The sequence below is a fragment of the Propithecus coquereli genome, unplaced genomic scaffold (assembly GCF_000956105.1).
Source record: "Propithecus coquereli isolate 6110/MARCELLA unplaced genomic scaffold, Pcoq_1.0 Scaffold122, whole genome shotgun sequence".
Lineage (NCBI taxonomy): Eukaryota > Metazoa > Chordata > Mammalia > Primates > Indriidae > Propithecus > Propithecus coquereli.
In genome coordinates this window covers 2353347-2375543 of record NW_012136303.1, presented here as the reverse complement: position 1 = coordinate 2375543, position 22197 = coordinate 2353347, and the positions used below count along the sequence as shown (strand labels likewise).

Below are 22197 nucleotides of genomic sequence, written 5' to 3'. Positions count from 1 at the left end.
ACAGGGAAGAAGGGGAACAGAGGAGCTGTATTCCTGAGGCCTTAGCTGATGGTGAGGCTGAAACTGAATGTAGCCACAAGCTAGAGATGTTTCAAGAACAGGGCAGAGAAAATGGTGAGAATGGGTTCAGGATAAATTCATAGATTAATTAATTAGGCCTTGAAGATTAAGAAGGGTTTGTATATGTACAATGAAGAAGGGCATTCCCGTGAGAGAACATCATGGATGAAAGTATGGGAGCTGGAAAGCCCACAGTAGAGGTGAGGCAGGTGATGACTAGATCATGGCATACCTAGAGAGCAAGACTGAGATGATTGGGAGCCATTTTTGAGCAGGAGAGTGGCATTAGGACCATTAGTCTGGCAGTGTGGGTCCAATGGATTGGAGCAGGAGGGTGAGGAGAGACTACTGTATATAACCTTCTGTCCTTGTAATGTCAATAAATTTTAAGAAATATCCCAGCAGTGCAGGCAAGAGATAATGTGATCCTGAACCAAGAAGAAGTCGACCCTGTAGGGAATTAAGAAGAATGGTTTGGATATAGGGTTCTTAGAGCAAAAAAAAAAAAAAAAGAAAAGAAATATCCCAGAAGGATTTGGCAATTGTGGGAAGGAGGGGTTTAGAGCATGAGCATTTAGAGTCTAAGTACCTGGGAGAATGGCTATATAATTTGCTGAGCCATGGAGGCTGAGAAGTAGGACATGAGTTCAGTTTGACTGGCTGAGTTGGAGGTGTTGATAGTCCAGTCCCCTTACCACCCACCCACTGGTGCCTCTGCCTTGTCCTTTGACCTGGAGCTGAAAGATCCTTCAGTTCCATGTGTTTGCCGCATTGTTCCAGGCCTGGAGCCCCCATGATCCTTCCACTGATGTCTTGGAGCAGCTCCTACTCCCTCTCTGAAATAAGACAGTGCTTAGCCCAATACTCAGTCTGTTTCCAAGTGTGCAGTAAAAGGCTATTAAATGGCTGTTGTTATCATTGTAACTTTGAGATCACAGTAGCTAGAGATTAGAAGAGCCTTTGGAACCAAATGGCTGAAGGACTCTGGAGTCATTCAGCTTGTATTCAGTGTAAAGCCTGGACTACAAGTAAATGGAAGAGGATGTCAGGCTTGGGTATAAATGGGTGGGGGCTCTCTCACCTATGTCAGCTAGAACTAGAGAACACATTTTCTGCCTTCTCTTTTTGAGAAGTGGTACAGTGTGTGGTTTAGAGGGCAAGCCCTGGATTTAAACTTCTGCGTTCAAGTCCCAGCTCCACCATCTGTTAGCTGTATGAATTGGGCAAATTTACTTAACTTCTGTGCCTCAGTTTCCCCATTAGTAAAATAATAACACGCCAACCTTCCAAGATTGTTGTAAAGATTAAATGAGTTAATACCAGTAAAAGGTTTAGAAGAGTGCCTGATATGTGCTACTCTTCTCCTCATTCCAGAGTCCCCTCTACCCCACATTTCTGAGAATATATAGAGGTTCTCTGTTTTTCACTATCTTCACCCAGCAGAGGAGGGAGGTGAGCACAGAAACCTGAAGCAATCTGAGTGCTTGAAAATTTGTCTCAGCTAGGGTCCAGGTTATCTAAGTCTGGAGGAACCTGACCCAGGAGGGAGTCAGAGTAGAATTGTCTAGAAGACCTGAGTTCCACTCCCAGTTTTACCACTGATTTAACTTTGATCTTGGGCAAGTCACCTGACCTTTGAGCCTTCGTTACCTCATATGTAAAATAGAGAACATAAGTAGTTCCTCCTTGTGTACCTAGTATCATTCTCTCTATCACTCCATTCTAGCTGTATTGGTCGTCTTGTTCCTTAAACATACCAAGCTTATTCTTGCCTAAGTATTATGCCACAGAGCCTTTGCACTTGCTATTCTCTTTCTCTGGAACGCTCTTTCCTCGGATCTTTGCATATATTACACCCTCACTTTATTCTGTTTCTGTCCAGATGTCACCCTTTGGAGAAGGGACTTCCCTGACCATTTCATCTAAAAGTAGATTCTGCTTTAACCCTTGTTATTCTTTCTCCCCTTACCTTGCTTTATTTTATAGCACTTATTAGCGCTACTTGAAATTATATACTTAAAATAATTAATCTGACTTTACTAGGATGTAAAATGTGTGAGGGCAGGAACTTTGAATGCCCACACTGCCCTGAGTTCATGCCTGTTCTCAGCAGGACACCTAATGGTCTTCTCTCTCTGTTGTAGGTGAGCCTTGTTCCCAGAGGCAGCTGGTGCTGACCCTGTAACCCAAAGGAGAAAATAGCTGGCTAAGCACAGCCTTGGTACTGGTGAGTGGGGGTGCCTGGGAAAACTCTGGACAAGCTTGGGCCAAGATAGAGGGTAACTAGTTTGGGGATTAGCTTTTCCTTTAGTACAGATAACTTACAGGTGATTACTTTCCTACTCCATGTCTGAGAGATTGGATGTTGGCTTAGGCAACGTCCTGAACTGGGAGAATGGTTGAGATTCCTTTCCTAGAACCACCATGGGAATGTCTGGCATCATTTGCCGTGAATAAGGCAGAGTTGGCTTGCTTCCTCCTTGCTTTTGCTAGAGGTTATCTGGGGACCTGACAGCTATACCTGTCCTCCCTTAAGCTCTTTAATGTGGTTTCACAGCCCCTAGAGACTTTCCTGACTTTGGTTTCTACTGTGACCTATCAAGCCCATACGTCAGTTTCAGGAAATCCTGTAGTTTTCTCAATCCTGCAAAATGTGATCATGAAAAGTGAAGAGGATGGAGTGATAGAGTAGGGCTGAATGAAGGGGAAGGTCAGGGGAAGCTCAAAGGGAATACCACAGATGGTGAGAAGGGAAGGAAAATCAATACATTAAGAACTTGCTGTGTTATGGATCTCATTTAATCTAGACAACCCCTCCCCCTCTTTTTTTTTTTAGATGAGATCTTGCTTTGTTGCCCAGGCTGGTCTTGAACTCCTGGGCAAGTGATCCTCCTGAGTAGCTGGTATTACAGCTATGTGCCACCGCACCTGGCTCTAAAACCCCATTTTATAGATGAGGAAATTGAGGCTTAGGAATCTGAAATAATTTGCCCAAGGTTCACGCCTGGGAATTCACAAAGCGTTGTTCTTCCTGACTTGGCAGGCTTTCCTTGGGCTGCTAATCTCCCTGTAATTCTGATTTTTCTTACAGAGTTATAGAAGACAAACCTCCTTAGAGATTGAGGAAGGAGATTCAGTTGAGGGACCCAGCAGAATAGGTAGGAGTTGGGGGGTCCCTCTGAGCAATGGTATTTCTGAGAGGGCTAATAGTCTGAAAGATAGGAAGAACCTTCAAGCAGGCAGAGGCTGCTGTGACTGGAAGGAGAAGAAAATGTCTGTAACACATGGAGTCCCATAAACACTTGGTCTAATACAAGATAGGGACCTGGAAAGCTGGGTTGAAGTTAGGAAAACTGGTTTTAATCTTTTCTCTCCACGTGTGCCCTCAGACAATCCTTATTTCCCTATTTGTACAACTGGGGTGCCTCCCTGTCCCCCTACATGTCTATTGTGTGTGTATCAACCATGCAGGGATGTTATAGGTAATCAAGTGAGAAATGCACGCTGAGAGTCTTCACAAATTGTAAAGCAGCATGAACGAAACAGGAAAGTGAGAAGAAAGCATTAGAAATATGTCTGAGTTCATTTTGTGTGGCTGTTAAGGAATCCCTGAGTCTGGGTAATTTATATAGAAGACAAGGTTTATTTTCTGATGTCTGGAAAAGTTCAAGATTGGGCATCTGCGTCTGGTGAGGACCTCAGGCTGCTCCCACTTCTGATGGAAGGTAAAGGGAAGCCAGCATGTGATCTCAGCATGCGCAGAGATCACATGGCAAGAAAATAAGCAAGAGAGGGGAGGGGCCAAGCTCTTTTTAACAGTCAGCTCTCCCGAGAACTAATAGTGAGAACTTACTCCCCTCCACTACCCTCCCAGGGAGGGCATTCATCTATTAATGAGGGATCTGCCCCCAACGACCTAAATACCTCCCATTAGGCCCCACTTCAAAGATTGGAGATAAAATTTTTACAAAAGGTTTGGAGGGGTCAAACATCCAAACTATAGTAGTATTGAGGCACCTCATTCCCAAAGGTAAAAGGGAGAATTTTTCTTTTAAAATTTGCACCATAAATCTTCTCCCATGCCCTTCTCCTCTCCTTCTGCAGGCCCTACCCATAGCTCAGTCTTTCCACAAGGAAAAGGATTCTGGGGCATAGATGACAAAGCCAGACAGCATTAGCATCCATAATTTGCAGGGTGCAGGTTTAAGTGCATTCATAAACCCTGGCAGCAAGACTACTGCTGGCATAGATATTAAAGGAGTTTTCAAGAGCCATTCCCAACATGAGTCGTCACTCAATGACTAGTTCCACTGAGATGTTACCTTGTTCCCTGCTGTCATCTCAGAAGAGGAAGGCTATTCCTATTTTGGCCCTAGGTTCCCTGCCTGTCCCTCTGACTGCTAGCGGGAAAGGCACTTACACTGTAGCCTTATATGTTAATGGAGGCCATGGTCGTTGCGGTTTTCGTACCATCTCGCTTTCTCCCTTGGCCAGTGATATGTGGGCCATTTTCTTCATACTCTAACAACAGTCTATTCTTCCCTCTGTCTGCCAGAGAGTGCACAGAGGTGTTTGGCACTCATCTGGTAATCTTGGGCTCCACATTGGCCAGCTCCAACCTTCCCTCCTACTCCAGGCTTTTGCTGCCACCTCTTTTTGTCTTAATTAATCTAAAGTTCTGTAGCTTTTGGCCTTTCCCTGGCCTTGGTGCCAAGCTTGGATCTTATTTTTCCTGTAACAACTGCCCTGTGGAAAAGTTCCAGTATTGACTGTTTTAAAATATGAATGGTTCCATGTAAATGCAAATAAGTGTATAATATACAGGTTTCTATATAATAGCTTTTTAATCTAACAGCCTCATTTTTCCAGAGCTGAACTAAAAAACAAAAGGATAGCAAAGTATTGTCATCCTTAAGCCCTGGTACACTGCTAATTTATTCTTATTTTTACATGTTGTTGTAACAAGTTTAGCATTCTGGTTTCTAACCCTCCGTAAGATTAAAAGCAGCACAGCACGTAAAAAAAGGAAGAGGAGCTGCTACATTAATAGCAGCTAGATGTGAGAGGTGAAAGCTGACAGTAAGGGGAGGGGTGAAAGAAGAATGATGAGAAGTTAAGACAGCAGTCTGGAGGCCATTTAATTTAGGAGCAATAGCCCTACAAACATCTATGTGCTTTAGTAAGGTGGGGGTGGGGCTAGGTAATTTCTGTGGTTCTAGATCCTCTTGAAGGCCAAAGTTATCAGAAAATGTTAAATTGATGATAGTCTCTGCTATTAATATATTAATATTATCAAGCACTATGCCGAATGCTCTACTTAAATTTATTTCATTTTCATAGCAACTTGGGAGGTAGGTGGTGATATTCTTGTTTTATAAATTATTTGAGACTTAGAGAGGGATGTGTAGGCAGTGATTGGAAGAGCTAAGCTTAGAACCCAGAAGAATCTGGCTCCAGAGAACCAAGTTTTTTCTATTATCTTACATTGGCTCTTTCCCTATGACTTAAAGCACTGGTCCTTCTCAGCCTCTTGGGCCAGTATTATCTCCCCCACTCCCTTTTAAACTCATTCTCCTATATAAATTTTTCTTTTTGGAGACATTAGTTCATTGAGTATTTGAGCCTCTAGCATGTACCAGGCACGGTTTCAAGTGTTTGAGATACAGCAGTGCATAAAATAGGTTTTCTCTCTTGTTAGTTTAAATTCTAGTGAAGGAAAGCCGGTAAACAAATGAATAAATACGAAGAAAAATAAAGCAGGATAAGGGAATAGGGAGAGACTGGATTATCATAGAAGGCCTCTCTGAGAAAATAAAATCCGTGCAGAAATATGCAGGAACTGAAATAGTAAGCTATGAGTTATATCTTGGGGGAATAACATTCCAGGCATGCAGAGTTCAGCAGGTTAGAGGCCCTGAAACAGGCATGTGTTCATTGTGTTTGAGGAACAAAAGCAGGCCAGTGTCGCTACAGATGAAGTAAAGCAAGGGGGAGAGTGGAATGTGGAGAAGTCACAAGGGTAGATAGGGACCAGATCATATGGGGCTTTATTCTGAGTGAACTAGGAAGCCACTGTAGAGTTTTGAGTAGAGGAATGACATAATCTAACATCAATTATAAAAAAATCTCTCTGCCTGATTGCACAGCTAGGATTTCTAAAACAATGTTGAATAGCATTGGTGAAGGTAGATGACTTTACCTTGTTCCCAATTTTAGGAGGAAAATATTCTGTCTTTCACCGTTAAGTGTGGTGTTAGCTGTAGGTTTGTGTGTGTGTGTGTGTGTGTGTGTGTGTGAGAGAGAGAGAGAGAGAGAGAGAGAGAATGACTTTTATCAGACCAAGGAAGTTGCCTTTTATTTCTAGTTTATTGAGAGGTTTTATTATGAATGGGTGTAGGATTTTGTTGATTGTATGGTTTTTTGTCCTTTATTCTTTTAAGATGGTATTACATTTATTTATTTTCAGATATTAAACCAACCTTGCATTCCTAGAACAAATCCCACTTGATTGTAGTATATAATTATTTTATATGGTGTTGGCCTTGATTTGCTGAGGGATATTAGTCAATAGTTTTCTTGTTATCTTTGTCTGCTTTTGGTATCAGGGCAATTGTGGCCTCATAGAATGAATTTGAGTGTTCATTCCTCCTCTGTCTTCTGGAAGAGTTCGGGGGATTGGTATTATTTCTTCTTTAAATGTTTCATAGAATTCGCCAGTGAAGCCATGTGGGCCTGGGCTTTTTGGGGAGATTTAAAAATTACTAATTCAGTTTTTTTTCTTGTTATAGGTCTACTTAGATTTTCTGTTTCTTTTTTGATAATTTCTTCTTTTGATAATTTCTGTCTTTCTAGGAATTTGTCCATTTCATCCAAATTGTTTAATTTGTTGGTAATTTGTCTTCTTTCTTTTTCTTTAGTCTAGCTAAAGGTTTGTAAATTTGGTTGATGTTTTCAAAGAACCAACTTTTGGTTTCATTGTTTTTCTATTCCATTGATTTTTTACCTTAATCTTTATTATTTCCTAATTTCTGCTTGTTATGAGTTTAGTTTGCCTTTTTTCTAGATTCTTAAGTATTAGGTTATTCACTTTTGAGGCACTGTGCAGCCTAAACCAAACTCTTTTCAGGCTTGACTACACCTGGGGGCTATCAGTTTACTCCTTCTGATGTAGTAGTCTCTGGTGAAGTATCTGGAGCTTCATGGCCTAATTCTGAAACAATAGGGGAGACAAGTGGTCTACAGTATATGTGTGTTACCAACAGAAAGGGGGCTAGAGCTAGACCTGTAGCTCTGGGCAGCTGGGATCTTGCCTGCCCTTAAGTCAGCACTGGACAGGCAATGAGGCAGGCCTGAGCTTCGAATATGAGATAGGGGGTGGTGTGGCAGGAAGTCAGGTAACACACAGCAAGCCAGAACTCCCCAGGCTTCTGAGGAAGGTTGCATGATACAGATCTGGAGGAGACTGCTGCCCATGGACTTCAGAGGCTTCAAAAGATGACTTTGGGTGCCTTACTGAACACCTTTGTTGCCCATGGGATTCTAAGCAGAGATTTGATTCCATTAAATAAAGCTTAAAATGCAGGTCCCATAGGTAACATTGAGGTGGGAGCAATGCCTGGGCTTGCTGGGCACACACTTGCAGCCTTTAGTTTCCTCATCTATAAACAAAGAATAATAGCTTTTACCCAGTCTACTGTATAAGGCACATTTCAAATAAGTGCTATATAAAGCCATTAGGTACTGTACAAATTTAAGGGACTATTAATGTTAGTAATTATAGTGATAGGGACCTGGGACAGAGTCTGAGAAGGTCCAGGAGCAGTGGCAGTACATCATCATTCTTCAGGGTACAGGGATGAATGTCTGACCAGGGTGGATCTGGTAGCTTAGAAGGTCGGAAGGCTCATTATCTGCCAGTGTAATCATCGTATGGCTCCTAGAGGATTTTGTGTGTGGGGGTGGAATTTGAGGGAGGCCCCCAGAAAGAAGCACCTGTCGCTATTCACTCCCCACATAGGGATTTTGGCCATATTTTATTACTTTGGTTCCAGAAACAGCTGGCTTTCTTGAGGGTTGCTGCCACAGCAAAGCAATAAGGTCCAGCTTGCTTAGGGGAAAAGAATAGTGTGCGAAGAGCTCTGGGCACTATTGAGTTCTGGGTCCCCCTGCTTCCTTCCCCAGTTTCCATTAAAACTAGAGAGGATCTTTCTGTCCCACTGGAGCAGCAGGCCAGAGCAATTGATCAGCCAAACAGAAGAGGGACTGACAGGTTCTAACAGATCAGATCAGCTAGAGGGCACTTCTAGGGATGTTGGCTGTGGCAGTGAGACAGGATCCTGAGCTTAAGAATACGACCAAGAGATCAAAATCTAAGGTGGGAAACAATGGATAAGGAAACCAAAGTCCGTGAGCAACTATGGTGCTAGAACCCTGAGATGAGTAAGAAATGAATAAAAGGGACTTATCATCAAATGGGGCAGATACGGGGGGGACACACCCGTTTTATGAAAGACCTCATTAACACAAAGCAGAAATTGCTTCTTTGCAATTATCTGAGTCTCCACTGTCTACCCCTCCCCTCATTGCCACCCTTTATACCCCCACTTTGTCAAGAGTTACTATACTAAGTGCATAGGGCAAGAGACTAAAGATACCTGTGGTGTAACTGGTCTTTGGGAAGATTAATTAGCTATATCTTTCCCACCATTTTTGTATATTCTTTAAAACCTTAGGGCATATGATGTTGGGGAAAGAGAGGAGGTTTTAAAGCCACATTTACTAAGATTTGGGTCTTTGCTCTGACATTTATTTTCTGTGTGACTAACTTCTCTGAGTTGTAGTTTCCTCATCTGCAGAATGGGAATAATAATGCTTACTTTATATGGTTATTGTGTTGCTAATAGGATATGATGAAAAAACCGCCTGTCCTGTATTGGTGTTCAACCACTAGCAATTGGAATAAATTCTGATACTAATGTGTTCATTGTCAGATTGAAGTAGGAGAGTATGGTAACCCAGGCTTTTAACCGTGTTCCATTATCTCTCAACCTTGGGAAAGCATTTTATCCTTGAGCCTCAGTTTCCTCAGTTCTGCAAAGAGGGAATGATGTAGAAAGTTGATCTGCAATTGCTAATGTCTCTTCCTATTCTGTGCCTCCAAAGGCACATTGCTCTGTGGGCCAAAGGGATTAAAGAGTCAAGAGGGACCTAAGGAGAAGCCTCAACTTCAGTGCTGCTTAAGGCTGCAGCAGGGACAGTTAAAAAGAAAGAGCCATCATCTACAGTAAGAAGGTGTTAGAAGTGGCTAGAAGTCTGCTGCAGGGGCAGTGACCTGCCTGCCACCCAGCGTTTGGAAAAGAAATATCCAAGAGAAGATCATAATGGCTTGGAAGGTTGGAAACTGAGTAGTTAGCAAGTGTGAGAAGGACCATGAGGCATAGGACCTAGTTTGTGCTCCATATTACTGGGTGTTCCCAATCAAGCTGTTTCTCTTTTTGCATCCTCTGTATCCCATCTATGAAGATGAATTAGGCAGTGTATTCTCCAAGGTCCTCTCCAGGGATGATTTTCTGAAATTTTACTATCCACTTCCTTCTGGTTCTTAAGTTGTGTTTGTACCCCAGCTTTTGCCCTTGGTATTGAGGATTTCATTTATATGAGAAGGCTTTTCCGCCAGCCAGGCTTTGTCTGACCCTAAAGTATTTTGAATGCTCTTGAAACTATATTTTTAGGCCACTAAGAACCATTCAGTTTTCAAATCTAGAAATGCCTTGGTCCACCTGATCCTGAAAGAGAATGCAGCAAAGTAGAAAGACTACAGTATTTGACAGCAGACCCTGAATTCAGATTCCTGCCAGTACTAGCATAATCTTTCTGGACCATAGCATCATCATCTGAAAGTGGCAGTAGTGATAATAGAGTAGGCACATACAAAATTATTATGCAGAAGAGGAAAGAAAAAACAGGCCCGAGAGGTGAAGTCACCTGCTCGGGTTCAGGCTCAGACCAGAATCCAGGTCTCTTGTGTCTCATACCAGGGTGTTCTTCTCTTCTAGAGCCAAGGTCAGTTGTGCCTATATTATGTAGTAGCAAAGATTGGAACTGAAAGCCTGTCAGCTTTCTTAACATCTCTGCCAACTGCCTTCTCAATTCCCCTGTGGCGTGTGTCAATAACACAGCCCGTACTTGTTTTAGAAACAAGTGCTCCATAAGCACTCCTGTTTGATTTGCTTTGGCTGGTACAGGATACAGATGCTCTTAGAATAGCACAACAGACTTTCCAAATCAGCCCATTCCCATTCTGAGCCACTCACAGCTCTGATCTGCTGCTGGCTATGGTTTGTCCCCAAGTCTTCCCTACCTGTCATATAAATCACCTTTAGTCGTCTTTTGCTTTTGCCCTTTCCCTCTTGAATAGAAGTAACATTTATTTAACATTTACTGTGTGCATACTATGTGGCAGGTATTGTGATAGGTACTTTAAATAGATTATCTCTCTTAATCTTTATAACTCATTAAACTATTAATAGCTTGAGAGGGGAAAGCTGAGGCTCAGTGCAGTCAGTGAATTTACTGAGGTCACATCTAGTCTGTGAAAGAGCTGGAGTTTGAACTCAGGTTCTGACCCCATAAACTAAGCTCTTTCATGAGTACCGTAAATACCATACTGCCTCCCTGGCCTCTGGCCACAGCCCATCCAGGAGGGTAGAGTGTTCAGGAGTGCCCAAGAAGAGGCATTTGGTGGCCTAGGTATGATGGGAATATCTTTCATTCCTTTAGTGCATTTTCCCAAGAGTTTCTGCTCTGCTGGCCTCAAACCAACTTCTCCAGAACTCAGGTGTGGAGCCCAGAGATCCAAGCACTAACAGGCCAGGTTTCCATCTTCAACATGGAACAGAGTCCCTAGTAAAAAGCATACTTGTCATTTTCAATGTTGAGTGGGGAGAGTATCTCAAGCAATAAGCCCCTACTTGTACGCCTAACTCTGAAGTGCAAGGAAGGAAAGAGAAAGGGTCTGTACACTTCAACCTTGATCAGCCTCCTCCAGGGACCTAACAGGAGAGGAGATATACATACATACAAGATTTTAGGTATAAGATTGTTCTGATAGGTTTTCAAATCTGTACTCACTTTTCAGTTTGAAAGCACTTTACCTTCAGAAATAATACTGTGAGGAAACTAAAGGAATCTGCCTTTATGTAGCAGAATCAGGGGCTAGAATCCCAAATCCTTAGTCTTAATATTGCTGGTGAGTCTGAGTCCTCCCTGAGAGGGTTCTGTTCCTGGCCTTGGGCTTACCCAACCTTCAGTTGCAAAAGGGGCAGACCCTTAGTCTCTGTCTGTTCTGAGCCCTCTCCTATCCAGTTGTCCCCCTCCTCCCTGATTCATCCTCAACTGCTGGAGACTTCTTAATGAGACCCCTTCTAATGAGAGGTATGTTTAGGCATAGGGTAGGAGGAGTTGTTTTTGTCTCTGCATTTTCCCTAGGACCATTTGCCATAAAATCATGAAATTTTAGGATATCAGAGTGGGAAGGGCCCTTAACAATCAAATTTACCAAGGAACCTTTTATTTAAACAACATCTAAAACAGCTGCTTTGGTTGAAGCAGCAGCAGGAGGCCTAGTGGCTCAGCCTCCCCACTTCCCTTACCAAAGACAGCCCCTGAGGCATCTGCTTAAACCTGCAGGGTTCTCAGGATCACTGTTTGTCAAACAGCACTGACCTGGACCAACTTTCCCATTTTGTAATTGTGAAATTGAGGTCCAAAAAAGGAGAGTAAGTAATGTGCCTAAGGTCACACAGTGAATTAGTAGCAGGTGCCTTGACTCTCAGCCTAGTGTCCTTTCTACTACACTGAACTTTATGTCATTTTTTAAGTGACTGCCTATAATACTTTACTGGCATCTTGTGCCTAGGTGTCAGGCTTCTCTTGCCTCTTTACATCTGGTTCCTGTGAGGTAGGCAGGCCTGTGGATGTGTATCAGGGCATAATTCTCATACATTTAGCAATCATGTGTCAAGTTTTGTTTAACTGATTGGTGTGGAAACCAGCAGAAAAAAAGTAGCTGAGAAACTGGATTTAGGTTATTACTAGAAGAAGGATTGCTGAAATAAGATTGCTAAATTCGATCCAAAATTGGTTAATATCCTAATGAAAATTAACCTTGGGAATTATTTTCTCTGCTTAAAAAATTCCTTTCAGTTTCTTACATATTAACTTCTAACTTTGCAAAGTTTTAAACATTTGAGCCCTAATTATTTATAAAGAATAAGTCATACAAGATTCCATTCTCCAAGAGTGTCAGATGACTCTCAGATGCATAATAAATAGTGTTCTAACATGACTTTAAGAGTGACACAGTCATCTTTTTGCCTTATTTCTAAGTTTGGATAATTTTCCTTAACACACAGCCACTGAAAATAATGAGAACTATTTGTATTAAAGCCAGCTAGAGCCACCCCAACCCAAGAAAGGCACCTTTCTGCTCAGGGCGTAGACGTGACCTCTTTACTGAAGTTTCTGTGGGTAGCAGCTGTCAGCAAGATCTTGAGTTCTCTCACGGGGGCTTTTGGCCTTTGCTCATCCTAGACTTGTTTCTTCCCCTTCCTGTGGTCAGGGGGCTCTTTACTTGCCCACAGTTGCCGTTGGGGCTATTATGAATGCAAAGAGGTTACAGAGTTCCACCTGGAGGAAGTTTATTTTGCACACAGAGCCAGTTCTACTCATAGTAAAGTAGGCATCTGATTTTCATTGTGTGGTGGTCTCTCTGAACAGATTTTGCCCATCTTCCCATCCCCATTGCTACTACCCAAGGTGAGATCTTAATTATCTGTCGCTGGGACTATTTTAATTATCAGTTCACTTGCCTCTCTGTCTAGCCTTGGTCCCTGAAATATAACCTCCTTTCTCTCTCCCTAGTTTTAAGGCACAGATCTAATTCCTATCACTTCCCTGCTCATGAAACCTCTAAAATAAATCTAATCTTCTTAGCATGACATTCAAGGCTCTGCAAAAACTACACTCCACTTTCTTTCCAGTCTCCTTTTCTTCATGCTCTCTGTTCCATGAGGGTTCATAGTAGGTAGGAATATTAGGGAAACCAACTTTTGGACAGTGTGAAGGAAGAACTTACTGATCAAGTCTGCCAATGAAGGTCAGGAAACATTCTTTGTTTTGGAGCCATGTTAAGATACAATTTGATAAACATTTGTGCCAGGCACAAGAATACGTCCTTAGGGATAAGAAGAAGCCAATCACATGGTTAAAGCCTTTGGAACCCACAGTTGATTAAGAAGGACAGGCAGGTAAAGTAAGTAGACTATAGTGGTGATCACTATTAATGGAAGCATGTGGAGTGCTTTAGGAGCTTGGAGGAAGGAACACTAACTGAGAGATCAAGCAAGGCTTCACAGAAGAGGTGATACTTGAGTTGGACTTCAAAGATGAGGTATTTGGCAATTGCAGAGGGGAGACTGTAGCTTCCCAGCAAAGAGACCAGTGAGGATAAAGGCACAAAGCCTTACATAGGTGTTTCATAGAAGGGAAAACAGTCCAGTGTAGCCAGAGTATAAGGATTTCAGGAATAGGAGTGTGGTAAGGGTTAAAGTTCCTAAAGTAAGTTGGGACCAAACTCTGAAGTACCCAATGTTCCAGGCTCTCATATATATACTGTGTTTCACACATAGCATACAATAATGATTCATGAATTAAGCGATATATATTTGCCTATTTGTACATGTATATAGCTATGGTAGGATGTGTGTTACATTTGAAGAACCATTGAGACAAGGCAAATATCAAAAATTGGAGCCAGATGGACAAATTAGACCTAGCTCACCCGGGCTTGGAACTTGAGATGTTCACCAGTTCCACAAGCCCATAAGTTAGTACAGAGTAACAGCATTGGAAGAGACCTTAGGGACCAGTAGTTTATACATATAGCTTTTCAGTTATCCGTTCAACAAATGCCTGATGTTGCTCTTATAGCTGGGATACAGTAACAAACAAAACAAGGACTACCTTCATGGAACTTGTTTTAATGGAGGAGACAGAAAATGAGTCATCAATCATTACATAATTTCATATGTGTTATGAAGAAAGACAAGCAAAGATGAAGTGGCCAGAGATGGCCTCTACAAGCAAGAAGATCATTTCTAGCTGAGAAAAGAGCAGGTGAAAAGGCCCTGAGGCAGAGCATGTTTGTAGAGTAACTAGAAGGCAGCCATTGTGGCTGAAAGAGGCAGGAGATAAGGTTGGAGAGTGGGCAGCTGAGGCCAGACCGTACAGGGCCCTGGGATCCATTTGGCTGATGAGGAAATGAGGCTGGCATGTAGCCAGGGCCACATAGCAAGTTAAGAGCAAGGCCAGGATTGGTACCATTCTGGTTCAGCCTCCTTTCCTTTGCTCCCTGCCATTTTCTATCTTTTGCCCAAGATTAACTTGAATCCCATTGAATACCTTCTCACCTACCTCACTCAGCCCTCTTTTCCAGCATTTCTTAGACCCACATTTGCTCACATGACCTGGCAATAGAGTGATTCCTAGACAATTAAGGATAGAGAGGTCCTTGGACATCTTTGAGTTCAAGCCCTGGTTTTAGAAACCCAGAGAGAGCAATTGACTTGCCTAAGGCCACCTATCTATTAATAGTTACTGGCAGAATTTGAGTTCCTTTCCCCAGTTCTCCTGCCTCCTTATGTCTGGCTCTTCGTTTTCTACATGCTGCCTCCCTTTCTTTAGTTTCCAGTGGAAGGGAGTCAAATTGTGACCCACATATTTGGCAAGAGCAGCTAGCATTCCAGGGCCTTCTGCCTCCTGCCCTTACTTTAGCTTTTTATTTGGTTTTTGTCATCTGAATTTACTGTTTTATTTGGGCCAGTGTCTTTGAACTACCACCCTCTGGAAAGATAGTGGGTTGCTACTTCTGCGTCCTTTTTCATGCTACCCCCACACCTGAACTGGCAGCCTGCTCTTAACCACCGGTCTATATCCAGGCTTGTCTTTGAAGCCTAGCACCAGTCTTAGCCCCAGAGAAGCAATGCGGAAGAGGATAAAGTTTGGAGTTGGATATATTTGGATTCGAATCCCAACTTTGGCACATATTGGGGCCACAGTAATCTTGGACAAGTTACTTCTGTGAGCAGTTTTCTCATCTATAAATGGGGCTGTTATTAACTGCTTCATGGGGTCATTGGAAGGATTATTTAAGGTATTGTATGTATACACACTTTAAGCATTCTGTAAAGAGAAACTTGGATTTACTTCTCCTTAAATGCCCCTCCTGAAAGCCCTCTCCCTTTTTCCTAATTGTCTAATAGCTATCATTTCATAGGAGGGTTTCTATGTGCCAGGCACTATGTTAATTGTCCAGTGCTTTTAAAACGCACTTAGGGCTGGGCATGGTGGCTTATGCTTGTAATTCTACCATTTTGGGAGGCCGAGGCAGGAGGATTGCTGGAGGCCAGGAGTTCAAGACCAGCCTGGGCAACATAGTGAGACCCTGTTTCTACAAAAAATAAAGTTAGCTGAGTGTGGTGGCATATACCTATAGTCCTAGCTACTTGGGAGGCTGAGACAGGAGGATTGCTTGAGCCCGGGAGTTCAAGGCTGCAGTGAGCTATGATTGTGCCACTGTACTCCAGCCTGGACAACAGAGTAAGACTCTGTCTCCAAAACAAACCAACCGAAAAAGCAGTTAGCACTGCAAGTGAATCTATAATTGTCTCAAAATATAAAGTTAAAAAAGTTTTAAAAGCATTGGTCTTATTTTTTATATATTTGTGTTATTCTTGTTGTATGTAGATAGAAGCCAGGTTAGAATTCAGTATATACCTGTGTTCTAGTTGTTGCTGTTTGATTTTCTAGCTGTGTAAACTTAGACAAGCCTCTTGACCTCACTTTTAGGTATTTTTCCCACCAGAGCACTAAAACTCAACCCTGTAACCATTTGGAAACCCGACTTGCTTATATGCTCACCTTGGAAAATGTGTCTCTGTTTGATAAAGCAGTAGTAACCCAGCTGACCCTGTGTGACTTAAGACAGTACAGGAGGCAGAGAACTGGGTGTGTGCGAGCCATCAGATCAAGGATTGGAAATTCTTCACAAACCAAATACATCAAAAGATTTCTGGGGTAGAAGCTGGGGGTAGTGTTCATGGTGACTCTACTTGGATTATCTTTTAGGGATGGATGATTGCCAACTCTGTTGAATGGCAGGACCAGCAATGTACAGCCACCCTTGCTTGTGCCTGGGCAAAACATAGTGTGTTGGTGGCAAGTGTCTAACATGACTGTGTCTGCCCACAGGCCATGTCTGCCATTCAGGACCATCTGCTGGCCCCTGGACAAGGCTGTTATGGTTTGATAGAAAGAGCCTAGTGTTTAGAATTGCATAGACCTGAGTTCAAATCCCTGCCTGCCAATTACTAATTGTGTTCCTTAGGCTAATTCGTACTTTTCCTCTCAGAGCCCGTTTCCCTTTCTGTAAAATAGTGCTGTTGATACCTATTTTTGAGGTTGTGAGGATTCAGAATAAGGTAAATAGATGTCGTACAATACTTGATACTCAGCTGGGGAAATGGCAAGTTGATCTGTTACTATTAGCTATTTGAAGACTAGTATCCCTAGGAGACAGCAATAAAGTCAGGGCTGCTCTGATTCCCTGACCAACCCTACCCCCACCCTCAGAAATGCCCTGGACCCCTCCTTTCCTTCCTCAAATGCAGGCTCCAAAAATGTTGGGCAAGATGGAGCCTCCCTGGCCAGGCTCTACCCTACTAGGTGTTACATCTGAGTAAGCAGGATTGTTACATGGCAGATACACAGGGGCAGGGCAGGTATCTCAGGCAGCAGCTGATGAACAAAAAGCTCCTCTCTGTTCCCAATAAATTGGTCCTTGGGGATCCTAGCTTTGAAATTCTAATTGACAGAGGAAGGAAAAGAACATTAGGCTCTGGACTCATTAAAATGCTCTGCTGCTCACCTACGATTTATTCTTGGCACTTCATCAGGAGGAATTAAGTAAACCAATGGGCTGGGAGGCTGCTGACAGCAGAGTCCTATGTGCCAGGTACTGCGGGGGGATGGTGGTGTTGAGCCTTCTGTACTATGGAGCATACAGCTGGCTTCAAAAGCTCTTCACCCCTAGGATTTTGAATGAGTCTAAGTCTCATATACTGTTAACACTAGAAGGACCTTCTGAGATTATTCATAGATGAAGCTCATTTATGAATGGTCCAAAGAACTGGTGCTTGCCCAAGATCACCAAGCCCATTAGTGGTAGAGCTAGAATTAGAATCAGGCAGGCAGCCTGACTTCTGGGACGGGATTATTTCCCCTGCATCACTTTTGGATTTCTAGACCCAGTATTTCATTAATTCAGCCTTCAACAGATATTTTTGATACTGTGTGCCAGGATTCTGTGATAAACAAAACAGACATGTGGGAGGAGTAAATACCTGACCCAGTATTAGGGTAGATTGGAAAGGTCTCCAAGTCTGAGGGCTGAGCAGGTATTAGCCCAGCAAAGAGGTAGGTGAAGAATGTTAAGGCTGGGGAACCAGTGCCTACAAAGGCCAGAGACTCAGAAGGGAAAGTTGAGTCTTGCTAGAGTGGAGGAATTGAGGAAGAGTTGAGAAATTGAGGCAGGTAAAATCTGTGGAGTTTGGGCTACTTTATGGTTATAAACCTTGGACCTGGGATTAGGAGTCCTGGGTTTTAGATGTGTTTCTGCTTCCAGTATGTTAATCATCATTCCGGTAACATTTATTTCACATTTTTTAGGTGTGCCATGCTGGGCATCGGGGTACAAAAGTACGTAAGAGGTATGTAGTCACCTCCCTAAGAGGTGAGATTGGTCAGTTTAATGAGGCAAGCAGACTGATAACCCCTGTAATAAATGAAAGGAACAGTTACCTCTGCTGGAGGAAGTCAGAGTTGAGCTGTGTGTTATTTTCAGCATTTTCTCTGGGCTTTGATGATCTCACCTGTCAGGTGGTAAATAGCCACTGTCCAGCGTAGCTCATAAGCTGATGGGAAGACAACTTTGTAATGACTGGTATTTGTTTGGCATTTTGTGGGTTACAAAACACTTTTCACGTTAATTCACTGAATCTTAACTATAATCTGATGACTTAGCAAATTTCTCCCTAGTTAACAGAGGAGGAAACTAGAAGTCAGAGAGGTTTAGGCTTGTTCATGGTTTTATAGCTTTTGATTAACAAAAGTTAGGATTATAAATCCAAATCCTGTGTTCTAGTTTGCAGTGCGGTGGATTGAACAAAGTTTGAAAAGTAGAAAGATGGCAACCTTTCTTTCTGTTCCCTACTTGAGTGGCAAATTGTTTCCTTCCTCCCTCTTTCAGAGTCACTAGAAATGCAAAGAATGTCTACTGTGTGTGAAAAGCAGACCTATACTGGCTGGGGAGAAAGAAAGGGAGCTTATTTTAGGTCTTCCCCAGGCTGGACTCTGAACTTTTAAGACCATGTGCCCCAGAGCTCCCATCAGCTCCTGCCATTTACAGAGCACTGTCTTGGCCATTATCTCACTGGCTACTCATAGCAACTTTGTAGATGGGTAAACTGAGGTCCAGTTACTGAATTATTCATGCCAGAACCAGGATTGAAATCTAGGACTCCTGACACCAAACAGGTACTCTCAAGTCACAGAATGTAGGCTCCTTAGATTCAATTCAGTTTAAACAATTCTTGAGTATACTCCATGTGCCAGGGACTTTGCTATGCAAAAGAGCCTCTAGTTAGGCTCAGACCATCTTGGTGCAGTGCCTTACTTAAGAGCAGGGACTTGTGTTATTTACTTTTTTGTCTCCAGCCAGAGCCTAGATCCAAAAATGCTTTGCTGTTGTTTTGGTCTTAGTCTGCCAGAAGCTGGAGAGAGCAGATGGCTACAGCAATATGAGTCACGAGGATGTGATCCCAGGCAGGGCTAGAGGGTGATTTGAGAGCCCTGCATCCAACCACTGCTATTTTCTGTGCCTAGGCCCCTGCCAAGGTAGTCTCCATCCCAAAGCAAAGTGAAGCTAGCTAAGCCAGTCCCATTTCCCATCTCTCATCTCCAGTCACCTGCCTTTGCACCTTCCCCCTGTCACCACCCCATATACTCGTCTTAGTTTCCTGGACAGATCTCATACAGAGGCTGCTAGGATCCGCTGTCCAGATGACCCTTTGGCCCTGCTTCATAGGCATGTTCCAAGATGAGGTTAAGGAGTCTAGCCCCACAGCCAATCTGGCATCTCCTCTATCTAGAAACTCCTGGCTACTGGGTTCCCACTCACTCTGCTGTTTTTACTCCTGACTCCTTAAGAAGCAGATTGGCAACTTAATGTGACTCCTAAAGAGTAATTAATACTGAGAGAAATTGATGTGTTTCCTGTTTATCCAAAATCCTAACTGGAAAATTTTAAGGAGCACTATCGGGGGAAGGGGGCGGTGATGACTGGGAACTCTGCAAGAACCTCGAGCACCTTCGAAACCATGAACAGAAATAACAACATTTATTCATGATGTTTCAAATGCTCCTAATAATCATACATTTATACATTACAGAGCCCTTTCATACCCGTTACTGCCTTTGAGCAACTTTGTGAAGGAAGCAGTGTAAGGATTACTCTTCCCACTTGACAGTGTAGGAGACTAAGGCCCAAGGAGGGTTAGGGACCATCTGATAATTATGGTGGCAGAACCCAAAATAGAACCAAGAGTTGGGAGACAAATGGTCCTAGATTTGAAATCTGGTGCTCACCACCAGATTGTGTGACCTTGGGCAAGTTACTTACCGTCTCTGAGCCTCAGTTTCCTTCTCTGTAACATGAGGATAACAATATCTACCTTTTATGGTTGTATAAGGATTAAATGATATAATATATCGAAAATGCTGGCACAGTGCAGAGCAAGTATTAGGAGCTCAGTAACTGCAGGTTTCCCATTTCAGTGTTTTAAGTGTGTTATATTCTGAGTCTTTGAAAATTGGTACTCTCACTATGGTAAAATGAACTACATATAATAAATTCCATTAACCCAGAGTATCATTTAAGTGCCTCACTGGGTTAAGAGAAGTACATAAGAGGGAAGCAGGGTGCTCCAGGCACTGGCTAAGTACTTCTGATGCAAATCACAGTAGATTAGAGCTGATAGGGACTCTAGAGATCTGTCCCAGTGTGTCTCCCTCAAACTGTGTCTTTCTCAGAAGAGATTTAATAATTTGGGAAATGTCAGATTGAATAATGCTAAGTACGTTTCTTTACTGCTGACTTCTCAGAGCCTTACTGTCTGTGCATGTGACTCTTGAGAGGGGCTGGTTGTGGAATATGCCAAATTTTCTATTCTTATTTGACCTTGGAGCCCGCCCCCCCCCTTTTTTTTGAATCAGAGTCTCACTGTGTTGCCCGGGCTAGAGTGCCGTGGTGTCATCCTAGCTCACAGCAACCTCAAACTCCTGGGCTCAAGCAATCCTTCTGCCTCAGCGACTACAGGCATGTGCCACCATGCCCGGCTAATTTTTTTTCTATGTCTTTTTTTAGTTGTCCAATTAATTTCTTTCTATTAGTATAGACGGGGTCTCGGCTCTTGCTCAGGCTGGTCTCGAACTCCTGCGCTCAAACAATCCACCCGCCTCGGCCTCCCAGAGAGCTAGGATTACAGGCGTGAGCCACCGCGCCAGGCCTGGAGCCCCTTTTATGAGGAACTCTCATTAACATCTTGAGGAATATTGGTCTTCCACAAAAGAGTTCCTACAACCCTAATCTGGTCCAGTTTTTCCATTTTCTTGTTTGTTTGTTTTTTAGACAGGGTCTCACTATGTTGCCCAGGCTAGAGTGCAGTGGCCCCATCATAGTTCACTGTAACTTTGAACTCCTGGGCTCAAGTGATCCTCCTGCCTCAGCCTCCTGAGTAGATGGGACTACAGGCACATGCTACCACACCAACTAATTTTTAAATTTTTTGTAGAGACAGGGTCTCGCTATGTTATCCAGGCCGATCTCAAACTCCTGGGCACAAACGGTCCTCCCACCTTGACCCCCCAAATTGCTGGGATTACAGGTGCAAGCCATGGCACCTGGCCTCAGTTCTTCCACTTTCTAAATGAGACACGTAAGGTCTGAAACCAAGTTTACAGAGCTAGCCCATGGCAGAACCCAGTCTAAATCTCAGGGTGCCTGACTCCTTCTTGTGCCATGCCATTATTTACACTCTACCATTCTTCCTTTTTTAGCCAGCAAATCCTAAAATTACAGAGGATTCTGCAAACCACTAATCAGAGAGTATTATTATAGCATTAAGCTTACTGTTTTGGTGTGTATTTATTCCAGTAAGCAGGAAAATGAGGAAATAACAGGCTTAATGGCCACCAAATGTTTCCAAACAGTTGAAGGACCAGGGGTCAGGTAATTACCTCAGTGACTGGAAAGGGGGTGGGAAACAAAGGCTTTCCTGAAGAGTTTCCATCAGGGGCATCACATCAGCACACTTGTACTCAGAAAACTGCTGGCCCCAGCTTCCATCACCAAATCAAAAATTGGTTCCAGTCCTGCTTCATTGATGAAGTGGTCTCTCTATCTACCTTATACAATGTTAAGAGTATGATATTTGGAGTCATCTATTAAATGGGGGCAATAGTAGTTAATACCATTGTCATTTAGAAAATTTCTGAGTGCTTGCTGATACGTTATCTCATTGAATTCTGATAACAACCTCACGGGAAAGGTACTATAATATTATTCCCATTTTACAAATGAGAAAACTAGGCACAGAGAGGTTAAAATATTTACCTAAAATCATACAGCTGATGCATGGCAGAGCTGGGATTTTGAACCCAGGTAGTCTGAATCCAGAGTCATTCTCTGAAAAGGTTTTCTTACCTCAAAGAGTTGTTAAGGATTAGAAGTGAAACACTTAGTAATGCATCTACCACATAATAAGCAATTAATAAATTATAGCAATCATTTGTATTACAAAATAGCCTTTCCTAAGGTTGGGGTGGATTGGGCCTCTGCAAAGGTATCTCCTTCCTGTCTCTCCCCAACCTCTCCTGGCTTTAGCATCTGTGCAGCCTGCTTCTTTGTTTCTTAAACCTCATGGGTGAGGCATGGGGCAGGGTAGGGGGTGGGCAGTATTATGT

The 22197-nt window shown here is 42.9% G+C and overlaps 1 protein-coding gene across 5 annotated transcripts in view; it reads left to right on the top strand.

Annotated features, from left to right (window-relative positions):
• RALY (RALY heterogeneous nuclear ribonucleoprotein) overlaps positions 1-22197 on the top strand; it is a 79373-nt gene that overhangs the window by 29992 nt on the left and 27184 nt on the right. For 3 of the 5 annotated variants that reach the window (XM_012665805.1, XM_012665808.1, XM_012665804.1), the window contains exon 2: positions 2205-2287. The exons of 1 other annotated variant lie outside the window; for it this stretch is intronic. The gene's annotated coding sequence lies outside the window, so the exon portion shown is untranslated. Of the gene's footprint in view, positions 1-2204; positions 2288-17844; positions 17886-22197 lie in introns of all 5 variants that reach the window. One more of the 5 variants, XM_012665806.1, reaches the window with a different exon arrangement.